Consider the following 12,699-nt stretch of genomic DNA (forward strand, 5'->3'; position numbering starts at 1 on the left):
TACTGAGCTTCAAAGAGGGCAAATTGTTGGTGCCCACTTAGCTGGTGCTTCTGTGACTGAATTTGCGAATTTATTTGCCGTGTCATGAGGTACAGTATCAAGTGAATTGTATATTGCACATTAAGCTTTGTTTGGATTATCAGTTTTTAATGAATTTTATAAAATCAATATCTTTTTAATTATCCTATTTTAACCACCTCAATACAGCGCCTTCATCTCTTCTTGCCCAGGCCAATTTTCAGCTTTCAGTGCTCTCACACCTTGAATGACAATTAGAGATGAGCGAATTATTCAAAAATTCGGTTCGGCTGATTCGCCGCATTCGCCGATTAAATTCGCTTCGTGCCGAATATATTCGCTGCGAATTTAACTTATAAAAAGGGTGTTTCTAGGCTTCAGAGAGCCTTTATATTAGTGCAGAACACTGTACCTTTAATTTAAAAGCCCTTGGAGTCTGCTGGGGAAGAGAAATAATACTGTCAGTCAGTATGACATGCAGATGAGTGCCGTCGATCTTAGAATCACCGTACACTTCACTCATTTGGGCAGTCACGGGGCCAAAACCAGAGTGTGGAGCCACAGTGTGGCGGTGGAGGCAGCAGCAATGGGAGGCCATACAGCACCCTATGACAAAATGGAACCCACCAGCAGTGTGAGGAGACCTGAAAGTGGCACATGGCAGAGTGTGGCGATGGAGACAGCAGCAATGGGAGGCCGTACAGGGACCCATGAGACACTCTGGACCTGGCAGCAGCATGAGGAGGCGGTACAGGGGCCCATGACAGATTACGGGCCTGGCAGCAGCATGAGGAGTCGGTACGGGGGCCCATGGCAGATTACGGGCCTGGCAGCAGCATGAGGAGGCGGTACAGGGGCCCATGGCAGAGTGGCGGAGCGTAAGCAGCTAAAATTGAAGGCCATACAGAGGCCTATGTTAAAAAGTCCCCCCAGCAGCAGCGTGGGGAGACGACTATCAAGAGTCCAATGGCAGAGTGGCGGAGCAGAAGCAGCTTCAATTGAAGGCCATACACAGGCCTAGGTTTAAAAGTCCCTCACAGTTAATTCCAATAACGAACTCTACTCCTCCGTGCAATCTACTTACGAGACCCTGGGCAGGTCTGGGTCCAATTTGTGGTAGAGACTGGTTTTGTTCAGCCATGCTTGAGCGAGTAATAACAGGTCTGTGCTGCCCTTTGGTGTCTGGCTTAATGCGCACAACACTGAACGTCCCAGCGTTTGTCAAGGATTTGTCGTTAAGTGATGCAAACCCGCTGAACCACGTTCATGAGGAGCCGGTACAGGGGGCCATGAATCAGTATGGACCTGGCAGCAGCGTGAGCAGACGACAGAGGCACATGGCGCAAGGTGGCGGTGTAGGCAGCATTATTCTGAAGCCATACACAGGCCTAGGTTAAAAAGCGGAAGCCGTCAGCAGTGTGAGCAGACGACAGAGACACATGGCGCAGGGTGGCGGTGGATGCAGCAGTATTCGGAAGCCAAACACAGGCCTCGGTTAAAAAGCGGAAGCCGTCAGCAGCGTGAGCAGACGACAGAGGCACATGGCGCAGGGTGGCGGTGGAGGCAGCAGCAATGGAAGGCCAAACAGCACCCTATCACAAAATGGAACCCACCAACAGTGTAAGGAGACCTGAAAGTGGCACATGGCAGAGTCTGGCGATGAAGTCAGCAGCAATGGGAGGCCGTACAGGGACCCATGACACACTCTGGACCTGGCAGCAGCAAGAGGAGGCGGTACAGGGGCCCATGGCAGAGTGGCGAAGCGTAAGCAGCTTAAATTGAAGGCCATACAGAGGCCTATGTTAAAAAGTCCCCGAGCAGCAGTGTGGGGAGACGACTATCAAGAGTCCAATGGCAGAGTGGCGGAGCGGAAGCAGCTTCAATTGAAGGCCATACACAGGCCTAGGTTAAAAAGTCCCCCCAGCAGCAGTGTGGGGAGACGACTATCAAGAGTCCAATGGCTGAGTGGCGATCCGGGAAGTCAGCGTTGTGATTGCAGATGCAATGCAGAGATTCTATGAGGTGATGCCGTGGGTGCGAAGAAGATCATATACCGTCGTACTTCCATCCATAAGACGGAACAACCTGCGAACCGGGAGCTTTATTGCCCTGACCCGCTGAGCAGCTTCTGGGATACCCAAGAGTTTGGCTTCTGTGGGGAATATGGTTGAAAACTGAAACTTAAAGGCATGTTGACGGAAGGGCACCAGTGTCAGTGCTCCGGAGGGAATATAGCTTCAAAGCTGACACTTAAAGGTATATCGACGGTCAGAGACCACAGGAAGTGGAGCTTGCGTCTTAAATCGACTGAATGTGGCAGACGTGAAACGTCTACGGGCCGTATATGAAACGGGTTGTTCCTCTTTCTGGAATAAGTGTTGGAAATGGCCACTCTTTTTGGTGTGGCCTTTTGTCTATTTAATTCCGATAACGGACTCTACTCCTCCGTGCAATCTAGTTACGAGACCCTGGGCAGGTCTGGGTCCAATTTGTGGTAGAGACTGGTTTTGTTCAGCCATGCTTGAGCGAGTAATAACAGGTCTGTGCTGCCCTTTGGTGTCTGGCTTAATGCGCACAACACTGAACGTCCCAGCATTTGTCAACGATTTGCCGTTAAGTGATGCAAACCCGCTGAACCACGTTCATGAGGAGCCGGTACAGGGGGCCATGAATCAGTATGGACCTGGCAGCAGTGTGAGGAGACCCGAAAGTGGCACATGGCGCAGGGTGGTGGTGGAGGCAGCAGTATACGGAAGACATACACAGGACTAGTTTAAAAAGCGGAAGCCGTCAGCAGCGTGAGCAGACGACAGAGGCACATGGCGCAGGGTGGCGGTGGAGGCAGCAGTATTCGGAAGCCATACACAGGCCTAGGTTAAAAAGCGGAAGCCGTCAGCAGCGTGAGCAGACGACAGAGGCACATGGCGCAGGGTGGCGGTGGAGGCAGCAGTATTCGGAAGCCATACACAGGCCTAGGTTTAAAACTGGAACCCAGCAGCGTGAGCAGACGACAAAGACGCACATGGCAGAGGATGGATCTGGCAGCAGTATGAGAAGGCGGTACAGGGGCCCGTGGCACAGTGTGGTGATGGGGGCTACAGCAACTGGATGCCAGAAAGTGGCCGATAGGGCTATATACTGCATGGAATTATAAAGTTGTAAAGACAGCGGCCTATAAGGCTATACACACTATAACAATCATGACTGCAGACTGAGGCAGCCACTGCTGGTGGAGCTGCCACTGCTCCTACCACCCCACCCCTCCCCTGCTGCCATGGCCACGTGAGCGCACAGGGCCCACAGTGTCTGAGGATGGACGTTGGCGCAGAAAGGCAGAGACCAACTGACTACATAGGTGGTTTTTATAGTACTTTATTTTGGCCTCCCTCTCAGCAGGTGTGAAAAAGGCCACCATTTTTGAACGGTAGCGAGGGTCTAACAAGGTGGACAGCCAAAAGTCATCCCTCTGTCTGATGGTTATTATTCGGCTGTCGCTACGCAAGCAACCGAGCATGCTATGGGCCATTTGTGCCAAGGAATGCGAGGGACTCCCTGCCTCCATCTCCACAGCATACTGCCACGGTGCGTCTGGGTCCTCTGTCTCCTCCTCCTCCTCTACCAGATGCTCCTGCTCCTCCACTCCTGTCCGCTGAGTGGAAAAACCACCCATTTCACTCAATAATTCCTGAGCACCAATGTCCTCCTCTACCTCCTCCTCTTCTTCCTGTCCTGCCCCCACAGGGGTCATGTGGCGTTGAGATCTGTGCGCCACATCTACCGCACCCTGACCAGCCATTGTTAACAGCATTTGTTCCAGGACGTGCAACAGAGGAATGACGTCGTTCATCCCATAGTCCTGCCAACTCACGAATAGCGTGGCCTCCTCAAAGGGCCTGAGCATGCGGCAGGTGTCACGCATGAGCTGCCAATGGCTGACATCTAAGTTACACAGGGGAGTACCTTTATTCGCTTGTAACATCAGGAAATCGGTGATGGCCTTTCGCTGTTCGTAAAGGCGGTCTAACATATGTAGGGTTGAATTCCACCTTGTTGCAACGTCGCAGATCAGGCGATGCTGTGGAATTCCGTTCTGCCGCTGCAGCTCAAGGAGGGTGTGCTTTGCGGTGTAGGAATGGCTGAAATGCATGCAAAGTTTATGTGACATTTTAAGGATGTCTTGCAGTGGGATGGTGGATTTTAGGAACCGCTTGACAACCAGATTGAACACGTGAGCCATGCATGGCGCATGGCACAACCTTCCTTGACGCAGAGCAGACACCATGTTCTTTCCGTTGTCGGTCAACATGGTTCCGATTTTCAGTTTGCGCGGAGACAGCCATCTGTCGATTTCTCTGTTCATTACACTCAGAAGTTCCTCCCCTGTGTGACTACGTTTGCCAAGGCATACCAGGTGCAGCACAGCGTGACACCGTTGCGCCCTGCACATGTGATATGCCGGTCGGGTAATGGGACTTGGCACGGGGGTGGCGGCTGAGGACACGGCGGAAGAAGAGGTGGTAGAGGCGGACATCTTTGCTGGACCAAGGACGTGCAAACGTGGAGGCAAAAGAGGCGTGACCTGTCCAAGTTGCTGGTGCGGCTGTGCCGGCACCACGTTCACCCAGTGGGTCGTAAATAACATGTACTGTCCCTGACTGTAGTTACAGCTCCACACGTCGGCGCTGTCGTGCACTTTGGCAGAGACCGACATGCTCAAAGACTGGCCCACCATCTCTTCTACATGTGAATGCAGGGCTGGCACTGCCTTTTTGGCGAAGAAATGCCGGCTTGGCACTCTCCACCGCGGCTCGGCACAAGCCATCATTTCTCGGAAAGGTGCTGAGTCCACCACTTGGAAAGGGAGGGACTGCTGCACCAGCAACTTGGACAGGAGGACGATCAGCTTCTGCACCGTCGGGTGCGTGCTTGCAAACTGTTGTCTCTTGGAAACGGATTCCAAGAAAGACTGCTGACGGAATCCGTGAAGAGGAGTAGCAGGAGAAGGAGCATCTGAACGAGCGGAAGATGCCAACGAGCGACAACTCCCCTCAGCAGAGGTGTTGGAGCCTTGACTGGCTGATAGAGGGCGATTGACGTCGGGTGACGGAGCAAGTAACGGAGCGGGTGATGGAGCGGGGGCTGGGGCAGGCAGAACCGCCGTATCTTTATCACGTTTTTCCCAGGCCACCGAATGGCGACGCTGCATATGCTGACGCAACGCTGTAGTCCCAACATTGGCCCCCTGGCCACGCTTGACTTTCTGGCCACATAGTGGACATACGGCTACGTTTACTTCCTCGGGCGGCTTGACGAAAAATTGCCACACCGCCGAGTAGGAAACTTTGCCCCCGCTACTCCTCACTGGCTGACTGCTACTTCCTCCGTGCACACCGGCACCACTACTGGCCGTGGTGGTAGGCTGCAGTGGAGCTGGTGCTCTACTCCGTGGCCGTTTGGCTCCACTGACACTGCTGCAACCCTGCTGCCTCCTGGGCAACCCACCGACTGTTTTGCTCGCTGCCAAGCTGGCACCCTCTTCTCCTGATGATGCGGAAGCAATAGCCTGATGACGACGAGGCTGCCAAGTGCGATCAGCCTCATCATCATCAATTAGGGTCTCCGCCTCACTACTAGCCCCCTCGGCTGCGTGTGGGTCAGGAGACAGACCTGTCTCTAGACCGGCTACCGAGCCACTCTCCTCGCCAGTACTTCTTCGCCTGGCTGCTGAAGAGGCGGATGTCTCCCCCCGTTCCTGACCGCCCTCTGTTAGCTCTTCCTCACTGTACAGTGGGGCTGAGCCCACAGCATGCGATACTTCGCTTGGTGAGGGAACACCAAAGGACAGGGGCAGGTCGAGGACACGTGATTTCAGTGGGCTTGCTCCCGGGCCATGCCAACTAACGGTTGTGTCTGACGTACCCACCGACCGTTGTCTGTAGGTGTCAGAGGTGACCTGGGAAGAGGAAGACGACCTAGTCAACCAATCGATGACGGCAGGGTTGTCGGTGGAGACACGACCGCTGGATGACACCGGGAGCACTGGCCTCTGGCTGCGACTAGTGCTGCCTCGACCCCTTCCTCTGCTGCCACGTCTGCTCGCTCCTGAAACATTGCCTCCTCTGCCACTCCTCTGCGTGTTGTCTGACATACTCTTTAATTCAATAAGCACCCCAAAAATAAAACCGGATTTAACTCTTTGAACGTACAATAGTGGTTGTGAAGCAGAAAGTCAGTTTATTTAGCACAATCGGTCAATTGCAGCTTGCCGTTGGCTGGAAACTGTACGTTTATGTCACTGGAATGCACTAATCACCCAAAAAATATTACCGCCACCCGGCGTGTAAATGGATCTAACTCTTTGAACGTACAATAGTGGTTGTGAAGCAGAAAGTCCGTTTATTGTACACAATCGGTCAATTGCAGCTTGCCGTTGGCTGGAAACTGTACGTTTCTGTCACTGGAATGCACTAATCACCCAAAAAATATTACCGCCACCCGGCGTGTATATGGATTTAACTCTTTGAACGTACAATAGTGGTTGTGAAGCAGAAAGTCAGTTTATTTAGCACAATCGGTCAATTGCAGCTTGCCGTTGGCTGGAAACTGTACGTTTATGTCACTGGAATGCACTAATCACCCAAAAAATATTACCGCCACCCGGCGTGTATATGGATCTAACTCTTTGAACGTACAATAGTGGTTGTGAAGCAGAAAGTCAGTTTATTTAGCACAATCGGTCAATTGCAGCTTGCCGTTGGCTGGAAACTGTACGTTTATGTCACTGGAATGCACTAATCACCCAAAAAATATTACCGCCACCCGGCGTGTAAATGGATCTAACTCTTTGAACGTACAATAGTGGTTGTGAAGCAGAAAGTCAGTTTATTGTACACAATCGGTCAATTGCAGCTTGCCGTTGGCTGGAAACTGTACGTTTCTGTCACTGGAATGCACTAATCACCCAAAAAATATTACCGCCACCCGGCGTGTATATGGATTTAACTCTTTGAACGTACAATAGTGGTTGTGAAGCAGAAAGTCAGTTTATTTAGCACAATCGGTCAATTGCAGCTTGCCGTTGGCTGGAAACTGTACGTTTATGTCACTGGAATGCACTAATCACCCAAAAAATATTACCGCCACCCGGCGTGTAAATGGATCTAACTCTTTGAACGTACAATAGTGGTTGTGAAGCAGAAAGCCAGTTTATTTAGCACAATCGGTCAATTGCAGCTTGCCGTTGGCTGGAAACTGTACGTTTATGTCACTGGAATGCACTAATCACCCAAAAAATATTACCGCCACCCGGCGTGTAAATGGATCTAACTCTTTGAACGTACAATAGTGGTTGTGAAGCAGAAAGTCAGTTTATTTAGCACAATCGGTCAATTGCAGCTTGCCGTTGGCTGGAAACTGTACGTTTATGTCACTGGAATGCACTAATCACCCAAAAAATATTACCGCCACCTGGCGTGTATATGGATCTAACTCTTTGAACGTACAATAGTGGTTGTGAAGCAGAAAGTTAGTTTATTTAGCACAATCGGTCAATTGCAGCTTGCCGTTGGCTGGAAACTGTACGTTTATGTCACTGGAATGCACTAATCACCCAAAAAATATTACCGCCACCTGGCGTGTATATGGATCTAACTCTTTGAACGTACAATAGTGGTTGTGAAGCAGAAAGTTAGTTTATTTAGCACAATCGGTCAATTGCAGCTTGCCGTTGGCTGGAAACTGTACGTTTATGTCACTGGAATGCACTAATCACCCAAAAAATATTACCGCCACCCGGCGTGTAAATGGATCTAACTCTTTGAACGTACAATAGTGGTTGTGAAGCAGAAAGTCAGTTTATTGTACACAATCGGTCAATTGCAGCTTGCCGTTGGCTGGAAACTGTACATTTCTGTCACTGGAATGCACTAATCACCCAAAAAATATTACCGCCACCCGGCGTGTATATGGATTTAACTCTTTGAACGTACAATAGTGGTTGTGAAGCAGAAAGTCAGTTTATTTAGCACAATCGGTCAATTGCAGCTTGCCGTTGGCTGGAAACTGTACGTTTATGTCACTGGAATGCACTAATCACCCAAAAAATATTACCGCCACCCGGCGTGTAAATGGATCTAACTCTTTGAACGTACAATAGGTGTTGTGAAGCAGAAAGTCAGTTTATTTAGCACAATCGGTCAATTGCAGCTTGCCGTTGGCTGGAAACTGTACGTTTATGTCACTGGAATGCACTAATCACCCAAAAAATATTACCGCCACCCGGCGTGTAAATGGATCTAACTCTTTGAACGTACAATAGTGGTTGTGAAGCAGAAAGTCAGTTTATTTAGCACAATCGGTCAATTGCAGCTTGCCGTTGGCTGGAAACTGTACGTTTATGTCACTGGAATGCACTAATCACCCAAAAAATATTACCGCCACCCGGCGTGTAAATGGATCTAACTCTTTGAACGTACAATAGTGGTTGTGAAGCAGAAAGTCAGTTTATTTAGCACAATCGGTCAATTGCAGCTTGCCGTTGGCTGGAAACTGTACGTTTATGTCACTGGAATGCACTAATCACCCAAAAAATATTACCGCCACCCGGCGTGTAAATGGATCTAACTCTTTGAATGTACAATAGTGGTTGTGAAGCAGAAAGTCAGTTTATTTAGCACAATCGGTCAATTGCAGCTTGCCGTTGGCTGGAAACTGTACGTTTATGTCACTGGAATGCACTAATCACCCAAAAAATATTACCGCCACCCGGCATGTATATGGATCTAACTCTTTGAACGTACAATAGTGGTTGTGAAGCAGAAAGTCAGTTTATTTAGCACAATCGGTCAATTGCAGCTTGCCGTTGGCTGGAAACTGTACGTTTATGTCACTGGAATGCACTAATCACCCAAAAAATATTACCGCCACCCGGCGTGTAAATGGATCTAACTCTTTGAACGTACAATAGTTGTTGTGAAGCAGAAAGTCAGTTTATTGTACACAATCGGTCAATTGCAGCTTGCCGTTGGCTGGAAACTGTACGTTTATGTCACTGGAATGCACTAATCACCCAAAAAATATTACCGCCACCCGGCGTGTATATGGATCTAACTCTTTGAACGTACAATAGTGGTTGTGAAGCAGAAAGTCAGTTTATTTAGCACAATCGGTCAATTGCAGCTTGCCGTTGGCTGGAAACTGTACGTTTATGTCACTGGAATGCACTAATCACCCAAAAAATATTACCGCCACCCGGCGTGTAAATGGATCTAACTCTTTGAACGTACAATAGTGGTTGTGAAGCAGAAAGTCAGTTTATTTAGCACAATCGGTCAATTGCAGCTTGCCGTTGGCTGGAAACTGTACGTTTATGTCACTGGAATGCACTAATCACCCAAAAAATATTACCGCCGCCCGGCGTGTATATGGATTTAACTCTTTGAACGTACAATAGTGGTTGTGAAGCAGAAAGTCAGTTTATTTAGCACAATCGGTCAATTGCAGCTTGCCGTTGGCTGGAAACTGTACGTTTATGTCACTGGAATGCACTAATCACCCAAAAAATATTACCGCCACCCGGCGTGTATATGGATCTAACTCTTTGAACGTACAATAGTGGTTGTGAAGCAGAAAGTCAGTTTATTGTACACAATCTGTCAATTGCAGCTTGCCGTTTGCTGGAAACTGTACGTTTGTGTCACTGGAATGCACTAATCACCCAAAAAATATTACCGCCACCCGGCGTGTAAATGGATCTAACTCTTTGAACGTACAATAGTGGTTGTGAAGCAGAAAGTCAGTTTATTTAGCACAATCGGTCAATTGCAGCTTGCCTTTGGCTGGAAACTGTACGTTTATGTCACTGGAATGCACTAATCACCCAAAAAATATTACCGCCACCCGGCGTGTAAATGGATCTAACTCTTTGAACGTACAATAGTTGTTGTGAAGCAGAAAGTCAGTTTATTGTACACAATCGGTCAATTGCAGCTTGCCGTTGGCTGGAAACTGTACGTTTATGTCACTGGAATGCACTAATCACCCAAAAAATATTACCGCCACCCGGCGTGTATATGGATCTAACTCTTTGAACGTACAATAGTGGTTGTGAAGCAGAAAGTCAGTTTATTTAGCACAATCGGTCAATTGCAGCTTGCCGTTGGCTGGAAACTGTACGTTTATGTCACTGGAATGCACTAATCACCCAAAAAATATTACCGCCACCCGGCGTGTAAATGGATCTAACTCTTTGAACGTACAATAGTGGTTGTGAAGCAGAAAGTCAGTTTATTGTACACAATCTGTCAATTGCAGCTTGCCGTTTGCTGGAAACTGTACGTTTGTGTCACTGGAATGCACTAATCACCCAAAAAATATTACCGCCACCCGGCGTGTAAATGGATCTAACTCTTTGAACGTACAATAGTGGTTGTGAAGCAGAAAGTCAGTTTATTTAGCACAATCGGTCAATTGCAGCTTGCCTTTGGCTGGAAACTGTACGTTTATGTCACTGGAATGCACTAATCACCCAAAAAATATTACCGCCACCCGGCGTGTAAATGGATCTAACTCTTTGAACGTACAATAGTTGTTGTGAAGCAGAAAGTCAGTTTATTGTACACAATCGGTCAATTGCAGCTTGCCGTTGGCTGGAAACTGTACGTTTATGTCACTGGAATGCACTAATCACCCAAAAAATATTACCGCCACCCGGCGTGTATATGGATCTAACTCTTTGAACGTACAATAGTGGTTGTGAAGCAGAAAGTCAGTTTATTTAGCACAATCGGTCAATTGCAGCTTGCCGTTGGCTGGAAACTGTACGTTTATGTCACTGGAATGCACTAATCACCCAAAAAATATTACCGCCACCCGGCGTGTAAATGGATCTAACTCTTTGAACGTACAATAGTGGTTGTGAAGCAGAAAGTCAGTTTATTTAGCACAATCGGTCAATTGCAGCTTGCCGTTGGCTGGAAACTGTACGTTTATGTCACTGGAATGCACTAATCACCCAAAAAATATTACCGCCGCCCGGCGTGTATATGGATTTAACTCTTTGAACGTACAATAGTGGTTGTGAAGCAGAAAGTCAGTTTATTTAGCACAATCGGTCAATTGCAGCTTGCCGTTGGCTGGAAACTGTACATTTATGTCACTGGAATGCACTAATCACCCAAAAAATATTACCGCCACCTGGCGTGTATATGGATCTAACTCTTTGAACGTACAATAGTGGTTGTGAAGCAGAAAGTCAGTTTATTGTACACAATCTGTCAATTGCAGCTTGCCGTTTGCTGGAAACTGTACGTTTGTGTCACTGGAATGCACTAATCACCCAAAAAATATTACCGTCAGCCGGCGTGTAAATGGATTTAACTCTTTGAACGTACAATAGTGGTTGTGAAGCAGAAAGTCAGTTTATTTTGCACAATCGGCAAACTGCAGCACCAACTGTGCACGACAGCCACCAAAAAAAAAAAGGGTGTATGTCACTTTAAATTTTCGATTCTTTGATAGCTGTGGCCCTAAGTAACAATTCTGTGTCCCTGAGTAACGATTCTGTGTCCCTGAGTAACGATTATGTGTCCCTGAGTAACGATTCTGTGTCCCTGAGTAACGATTCTGTGTCCCTGAGTAACGATTCTGTGTCCCTGAGTAACGATTCTGTGGCCCTAAAGTCTCTGTGGCCCTAACTCTGTCCCTTAATACACACAGGTCTGTCTCTCTTGAATGATCGGAGGCTAATGGAGAATTATAAGATGGCCGCGATTTATAGCTCCACCATTACACAGTGCTGGCTGGCTGCTGATTGGCTAATGCGATCACATGTCATGATTCATGACTCATGAATGCATTATGGGTCAGCGCGCCTTGTCTGCGCGCCTTCCCAAAGATCCCCGCCCCATCTTCTCTGTCCATTTTCTCCTGTCGCCACACATGTCGCCGCCATTTTTGGGAAAATTCGATTCATGCATCCAAAGTTTGCTAATCTTCGGATTCGTCGCGAATAGAATTTTTCCAAATCTTCGGAACGAATTCCACTTCGTCATGTTCGATTCGCTCATCTCTAATGACAATTACTCAAGTCATCCAACACTGTATCCAAACTATATTTGTTTCATTGTTTTAGACAAATAGAGCTTTCTTTTGGTGGTATTTAATCACCATTGTTTTTTTTATTTTTGGAGATATAAGTAAAAAAATACTGAAAACATTTCTGTTTTCATTATAAACTTTTGCAAATTAGTAGTTTTCTTCATAAAGTTAGGCAAATATATATAACTGCTATATTTCTTTTCTAAAAATAATTCAAATCAGTGTACATTATTTAGTCTGTGAGAAAGTCCACAAGCTATGGTATATATCAAAAAATTTTGAAAATTGATCAGTCCTTGATGTACTGAATGCTATCTCATTTCTTGAGGCCCTAAAATGCAAGTACAATACAAATACCCTACTTTTTGGAAAGTAGACGGTCCAAGGTGTTTAGTAAGATGCATGGTGAATTTTTTAAAACGTTCCCAAAATTCTTTCGAAAATGAAATTAAATATTTTTTTTCCCACAAACTGTGATATTAACATGTTATTTCTTTCACACGGCATACGCATACTTGCAATTACTCCCCAATATCCATTCTGCTACTCCTCCTGAGCATGGTGATACCACATGTGTGAGACTTT

The sequence above is a fragment of the Staurois parvus genome, unplaced genomic scaffold (genome assembly GCF_062004578.1).
Source record: "Staurois parvus isolate SC_StPar_1 unplaced genomic scaffold, SC_StPar_1.0 ptg000014l, whole genome shotgun sequence".
Classification (NCBI taxonomy): Eukaryota; Metazoa; Chordata; class Amphibia; order Anura; family Ranidae; genus Staurois; species Staurois parvus.